We start from the raw sequence: 8,106 nt of genomic DNA, 5'->3' as shown, positions 1-8,106 counted from the left end.
AACTAGGAGGGGCCATTGGTGAAGGTGCAGCCTCGTTACAGTGGCAGCCCTAGGACTGAGGGGTCATGGAGAGAAACTGAAGCACAGCACCATGTGTGAGAGTCAGAGTTCCTGAAGAGACCAGGGGAGAACACTGGTATAGGTGCAGCCTCAGTTGCAGTGGAGACCCCAGCATATGGGAGATGCCAGGACTGTGGGATGACCACCAAGGACAGCAGCAGTGGTGGAGTGGAGCTGGCCTGTGCCTATGAGTCTAGCTGTGCATGTTAGAAATGGCAGAGCTGGGGAAATGGGACTGCCCAAGCCCTTTGGAGCGCAGAAGATCATGAGTGAGTCCCAAATGTCAGAGATTGAGCTTTGTATATTGTTGGGTTTTGGGTTTACTTTGATCTGATTATAATTGTGCACTGGTTCTTCCCTTTTGGAATAAGAAAATGTGTAATTAGTTTGGATTTTATAGGAGCCCACAGTTAAGGGACTTTGAGTATTTAAATTTATTTATTTTTGTTGTATATGTGTATAAGATGTATGTTTGTGGGCACATAAATATTACCGTGTGTGTGTGTGTGTGTGTGTGTGTGTGTGTGTGTGTGTGTGTGTGTGTGCCAACAGACAACCTTGTTCAGTCTGTTTTCAGGGATTGAACCCAGATCATTAGACTTACATGCCAAGCTCTTTACCCACTGAGCCATTTTACTGGTTCTGATGTTTGGTATTTTTAAATAACTTATTTTTATCTTATGTGTACAAGTGTTTATGTGCATGTATTTATGTGTACTATGACTGTGTCTGGTACCCTCAGAGGTCAGAAGGGGGTGTTGGATCCTCTGGAACTGGAGTTAGAGACAGCTGTGGATGCTAGGAACCCGGGTCCTCTGAATGTGCAGTAAATACTTTCAACCTCTGAGCCATCTCTCCAGCCCTGACTTTGAGTATTTTAAAGAGATAGTGAACATTTTTTTAAAGATTTTATTTATTTATTTATTTATTTATTTATTTATTTATTTATTTATTATGTATACAACATTATTGTGCTTCCTTGTATATTTCCACACCCGAAGAGGGCACCAGATCTCATTACGGATGGTTGTGAGCCACCATGTGGTTGCTGGGAATTGAACTCAGGACCTCTGGAGGAACAACTGGTGCTCTTAACCTTTGAGCCATCTCTCCAGCCCGAGATAATGAACTTTTAAGTGATGGAATTTGTAAAGACTGTGGGACTTTTATTATTTATTTATTTATTTATTTATTATTTGTTTTTTTTGAGATAGGTTTTCTCTGTGTAACTGTCCTGGTTGTCCTGGAACTCACAGAGATCCGAGTGCCTCTGCCTCCTGAGTGCAGGCATTAAAGGCGTGTGCCACCTCTGCCCAGCAAGACTGTAGGACTTTTAAAAGTTGGGCCTTAGTTTATATTTTGATTTTGGAAACAAAAAACTTAAAGGTTATGGCTTAATAGTGATGTATTTATGTGTCAGGTTGACAAGGATCATTGGCACTCATTGGTCTTTGTTGACTTGACACAAATTAGAGAGAACCTTAACTGAGGAGTTATCATCATTAGATTAGTCGTTGGGAATGTTTAAAGGCATTTTCTTGATTGCTAATTGATATGGAAGGGCTAAGCCCACTGTGGGCAGCACCATCCCTAGGCAGGTGGTCTTGGGTTGTATAAAAACACAAAATAAACGAGCCAACAAGTGGGATTCCTCTATGGCCTTTGCTATAGCTCCTGCCTAAACCTTTTCCTCCCCAAGTTTGTTTTGGCCAGTGTCTTATCACAGCAGGAAAAGCAAACTAGGATACCTGCCTTTGCTTCTGGTGCACCCTCCCCTGTCTCTCCTGCCCAGGCTCCTATCTCAATACTCATCTTCCCCAGTAGCTTTGGCTTCAAGGACCTCTATGCGCCTGCTTCTTCACCCCTTACCTGCCACCTCAAGCTTCCTTCCAGCACTTGCCTGCAACACAGGGAATGTGGAGCCCCGTGTGGCAGGTATTGGCTCTACCACAAGGAGTGGGCTCCTGCTGTCTCCACCATGGATTTTTGTTCCAAGGGCACCTTCCTTGCCCTGGAGACCCCATAGCAGACCTGAGTCCCAGTCCTCTGGGCCCTTAACTCCTAAACCCCCCTCCCACTGCCCTTGAGCTATTAGCAGGACACTGCTGAAGTTGTATGCACAGCTGTCTTCGAAGGTCAAACCTCCACCCCATCCTCACTATCTGTTGGGTCTAACTGTCCTTGTCCTGATGTTCTGGACTCGCTGCCTACTCACTACATGGCCAGTGATGTTCCTGGGAAAATGGCAACTTCTTGAACATGGGCATCACAGTATTCTGTTTTTCTCCCAAAGTACCTAGCATGGTGCTGGACTTATGTTTGTGGAAATGGATCACAACTTCTCTGAGAGTCCCCTGTGGAGACAACACTGCTGATTTGATCTAAACCTGGGCACAGGATTCAGGGCTCTGTTGTCACAGAGCACTGGACTTTTGTGTCCTCTCTCTCTCTCTCTCTCTCTCTCTCTCTCTCTCTCTCTCTGATTTATTTATTATGTATACAGTGTTCCGTCTGCATGTATCCCTACAGGCCAGAAGAGGGCACCACATCTTAGAGATGTTAGTTGTGAGACATCAAATGGTTGCTGGGAATTGAACTCAGGACCCCTGGAGGAACAATCAGTGCTCTTAACCTCTGAGCCATCTCTCCAGCCCAACTTTTGTCATCTCTTAACTCCTACCATTCTCATCATCTACATCCACAGAAGTTGGGTGTCTCTTGAGGATGGGGCCACACATATGTATTGCTTAGGAGAGTCGTGGTTTCTGGCACCCAGTGTCCGTGTTTCACTGCATTCTAGGCAAAAGCTTCTAGGTTGACTATGATGGCCCATGTCTATATTACCAGCATTTGTGAGGGGGGAGCAGGAGGATCAGGATTTCAAGAATATCCATGAATTCAGGTATACAAAGAGTTAAATGCCAGCCTGGGCTACACAAGTTCCTATCTCAAAAAAAAAAAAAAAAAAAAAAAAACCCAAACAAACAACAACAACAAACAGAAGCAAAATAACAGCAACAAAACCAAAAGAAAAACAGAGAACATCTTTAAGCCAGGTTGGCACAGGTACCTCTGCCTGTTCCTCCAACAGCCACGACAGGTACTGCTAATTGATCTCAGCGCTTCTCTCACCATATCCAGAAAGCTTACTGCTATAAGAGCCTACCACCAAGTAAGTCAAGGTTTCTTTTCATGTTTACCTCAGTGCAAAAACAAAACAACTAAAACTTGCCATCAAGGATATGGGTTATGGCAAAGAATCTAGAAATTGAAGGTGGTATAAAGAGGGTTTCCTGCAAAAGACGGGGTCTATGTAGGTGATCTGTTTATGCCACACCAGTGAATTGTGTGTCCTACAGATTTATATGTTGACATTGTAACCTCTGAGGTGACATCATGAGATGGGGCCTTAGGAGGTGATAAAGTCATAAGGGTGGAGCCCTTATAAAAGAGATTCTCCAATGTTGTGGGATTAGGATCAGAAGTTACCATTCAGTCAGTCAGAATGGAGTTCTCATGAGAGTTCAGCCACGCTGGCATCTTCTGGCCTCAAAACCTGTGAGAAATGAATTTCTACTGTTTATAAGCCATGCTGTTCATAGTATTTTGTAATGGAGACTGATGTGAAACAGAGCCCCACCCTCATGACCTCATCTGAACTAAAGGCCCTCTGCAAGCCCCACCTCCAAATCCATCCACTGGGGGCCAGGTTTTCATCACAAGAACTAACAGGATAGAACCTTGCCCATAGCACCTAGTATGCACTAGAGCTTAAGGGAACAGCAGTGGCCCAGACCCTATAGGAAGCCAAAGGATTGGGTTCTTCCTTAGAGAGGAGGGTGTTGCCTCCCTCTCCCTCCAAAGTGCTGGGCTTACAGATGTGTGCTGCTATGCCTTGAGCCAATGCCATGCTTTGTTGTTGTTTTGAGACAAGGTTGCTCTGTGTAGCTCTGGTCATCCTGGAGATCCGCCTGTCTCTGTCTCCCAAGTGCTGGCATTAAAGGTGTGTGCCACCACTGCCACCCAGATCATACTTTATTTTGTTTTTACTTAATTTTATCTGTATGTTGTCTGAATGTATGTCTGTGCTCCACTTGAGTGTCTGGTACCTACAGGGTCCAGAAGAGGGCACTGGATCTCCTGGAACTGGAGTTACAGATGATTGTGAACCACCACATGGGTGCTGGGACTCAAATCCTGATCTTCTGGAAGAATAGCCAGTGCTCTTAACCACTAAGCCAGCCCTTGGCATGCTTTTTTGGGACTGTTTCTATATTATGAAGTGAAAATAATGCCAAATGAGTTGTTCAAATTCATTTATATTAAGGGATATATATATATATATATATATATATATATATATATATATATATATTATTGAGCCAGGGTTTACTCTGTGGTAACAGTCCTGGTTGTGCTGGAACTTGCTCTGTAGACCAGGCTAGCCTTGAACTCACAGAGATCCACCTGACTCTGCGTCCTGAGTGCTGGGATTAAAGTCTTGCACTACCACCACCCAGGAAGGGTTATCTTTTTAAAGACACAATATGCTGCAGTATTTGGACTGTCTATAAGATAATAACAATATTTATTTGTTAATAAATTTTTGTCTGAAGCCTAATTTAACAATTTGAAAAAATATCATTATATCAAATATGTGACTGTAATTGAATATTTCCATAAGCATGTAGACTCTGTGTTCTTCTGTGGTTGGTAAAGTAATAATCAATGTATTTATGATTTTAAATTAATTCCTGGTGGACTGGTCTGATAATTAACTCCTTTTAGTCCCCACAACCATATAAATGGATGGCTTTGGAGATCTTAGCAAAAACTCTACATTGGCAGCCCTTCATGCATGCCAGGTTCCTGTCCTTTTTTGCTACCCCCTGTATGGACCAGCACACTAGCAATACTCAGGGCACCTTAAGCTTAGTGTGGGCAAGAAACCTCCCAGACAGACCTGCCAGTGGTAATATATCGAGCTGATTGAAGCAGGCTGGAGTGGCCAGAGAGGATCTGTCTTGCTTTTAAGATGGGACAGGACCTGCACCAGGGGTGGAGGTGGTGGGGTGGTGGGGTGGTGGGGTGGTGGGGTGGTGGAAAAGCACACTCTGGGGAAAAGAGATTGGCATAGTAAAGCCGGGACAGTGGCCAGTTTCTGGGTCCCGGCCTCTCCATCACATCTGGAGAACAAGGGAGCATGTCAGTAAGGCGACAGCCCGGAATACCAAAATCTGCATGACACATACCAGGCCTGATGCATTTAGCTTCCTGCATTGTGCCTTCTCCACTCTTGGTCCTGGATGACAATTCTAGAAAGACAATTAGAACAAATGACTAGAAAATAATAACAAAGGCACACAATGATTGTTGTCCCTTAGAGCTTGTCAGGAATTGGTCACAGCATCCCATGCAGATGTCCAAATTACAGATGGTCAGGCCCTTTGTATAAAATGTTGCTGGTTATGTGGGAATCCTGCCTGTAATCGCCATTCCCAGCAAGCTTAAGGCCATCCTGGGTGGCATGAGACACCATCTCAAAAGCAAAAATACACTACCTAAAATAAATGCTGTTCATTTGCATACAGCCTAAACATATTCCACTCCAGGTTAGTTTATAATACATAACACAATATTGGTGTGTGCACACAGTCGTGATACCGTGTTGTAAGGGACTGATGACAAGAACAGGACAAACAAGAGCTCAGTGCACACCCAGTGCCCCACCCCTCAAAGTTTTGTTCTTTAGAATATTTTCAGTCTACAGTTGTTTGGATTCATGGGTATAGAAACCACAGATGCAGAGGGTGAGCTGTATATGACTCAATTGTTTTTCTTTTTATCGTGTGTGTGAGACAGAGGTTAGAGGGCAAATCCTAGGTGTCCTTGCTTTCACCTTGTGTGAAGTGGGGTCTCTTTGTTGTGCTTTGATATGCCTGCAGGGTGAGCTAGCTCTTGAGTTTATAGCGGTCCTTGTGCCTGCTTCGGATTTTCCTGTAGGAGTACAGAGATTAGAGATATATGAACTACTGAGGCAGCCTTTCCATAGGTTCTGGGGTTTGAACTCAGGGCTTCATATTTGCAGGGCAAGCAGTTCAATCACTGAGCCATCTCCCCAGCCTATCTATCTATCTATCTATCTATCTATCTATCTATCTATCTATTTATCTATCTATTTATATATCTATCTATCATCTATCTATTTTCTATCTATCTGTGACAGTGTTTCTCTGTGTAGCCCTGGCTGTCCTGGAATTCACTTTGTAGGCCAGGCTGGCCTTGAATTTATGAGATCTGCCTGCCTCTGCCTCCTGAGTGCTGGGATTAAAGGCATATGTCACCATTGCCTAAGTAACATCAATTTTTTAAAAGCCTTAATTGTTTATTGTTGGAGTTAATAAAGTTACTCTTTAAGTTGTTACGAAATTGCATGTTACTCTCAGTTTCTGTAGCTACATTATTGCAGATGTGAAACAACTAGTCCATGGCTTACATTTTGGTTTTTACAATATTTATTTAAACTGGGTGGTGATAAAGCACACCATTAATCCCATCACTCGGGAGGCAGAGGCAGGTCCATCTCTGTGAATTCGAGGCCAGCCTCGTCTACAAAGTGAGTTCCAGGACAGTTACATAGAGAAACCCTGCCTTGAAAAACAAACAAAAAAATTTATGTGGGAGTATACATGCACCATAACATTCATATGGAGGCCAGAGGAGGACTTGTGGGAGTCGGTTATCCTCTGCTATGTGGGTTCACGAGAGCCAACTCAGGTTGTCAGGCTTGGTGGCAAGCACCCTCACCCATGGAGCCAGCTCCCCAGACTCACGACTTATGTTTTGCATAGCTTTGTCCTAGAGTATTTTTAGTTAGTTAAAACTAACAGAGATTTATGTGCTCAGAGGCTGGGCCTGCATTTGAAATTCTTTCAGAAGAGCTGGGTCAAGGCAGATTGAGTGTGTGTGTGAGTGTGTGTGTGTGTGTGTGTGTGTGTGTGTGTGTGTGTGTGTGTTTGTGTGTGTGTGTGTGTGATTTTTTTTTTTTGACACAGGATTTCATGTATACTATGCTGGCCTCAAGCTTGCTATAGTCTAGGATGAAGCTGAACTTCTGATCCTCCTGTCTCTACCTCCTGAGTGATGAGATTATAAGTGTGTACCAGCAGACCCAGTTTCTGTGGCTCTGGGGATCAGTGGCTCTGTGACTTCGAGGCAAGCACTCCTACTAATTGAGCTACAGTCTCTTTCATGTGAGAGAACTGAGCAAAATTTCAAAGACAATGGAAGTAGTCTGAATAATTTATACAGATACATCTCTTGGGGACAGTAGCATGACTCCCGTCTCCTAAGTGTGGTTCCAAAAAGCACAGCATGGAAATAGAGGAAGTAAGAAAGGAAGTTTGCAGGAGAGAGGCCTCCTAGGTATGGTTAACACCAGCTGGGAGGGCAGGGTGACACACACTCTCTGGAGGCAGTGCTGAGAATGGCTCTTCTCCTCTGTGGTCTCCCTCCCTCAACCTAGAACCTCAGTATAAACACAAGGAAAACATTGAACAAACTCAAGCCATGACATACTCTACAAAATATTTAACCACGATGCCACAGAACTGTCAGAGCCTTTGCCCACAAGGAAAACCTGCCCAGTGGAACCTAAAGGAGACGTTGTGACTAAGTGTGACATTGTAGTGGTTAAACTGTGTTGTCTCCCTACCCCCAAGAGCTCAAGCCCTAATCTCCAGCATCTGTGAGCACACCCTTATTTGGAAGCAAAGTGCTATGGTTTTGGATCTAGAGTATCCCTCAAAGGCAGTGCGTTGGGGGCTTGGTCCCCAGCCTGGGAGATGGTGGGAACGGGGCCAAGTGGGAAGAAGGTAGTTCACTGGGGAGATATTGCACTGGAGGAGGTATCTGACCCCTACCTCCTTCCTGTTTCTCTTTCTTTGCCTCCTGATCCCCTTGCAGTGATCCTAAACAACAGAGCCAAAGGACCACAGACCAAACCCTCTGAAACCATGATCCCAAGTAGGCCTTGTTCCTAGTAAA

The sequence above is a fragment of the Cricetulus griseus genome, chromosome 3 (assembly GCF_003668045.3).
Source record: "Cricetulus griseus strain 17A/GY chromosome 3, alternate assembly CriGri-PICRH-1.0, whole genome shotgun sequence".
Taxonomy (NCBI): domain Eukaryota; kingdom Metazoa; phylum Chordata; class Mammalia; order Rodentia; family Cricetidae; genus Cricetulus; species Cricetulus griseus.
This window is presented reverse-complemented; position numbering follows the sequence as displayed.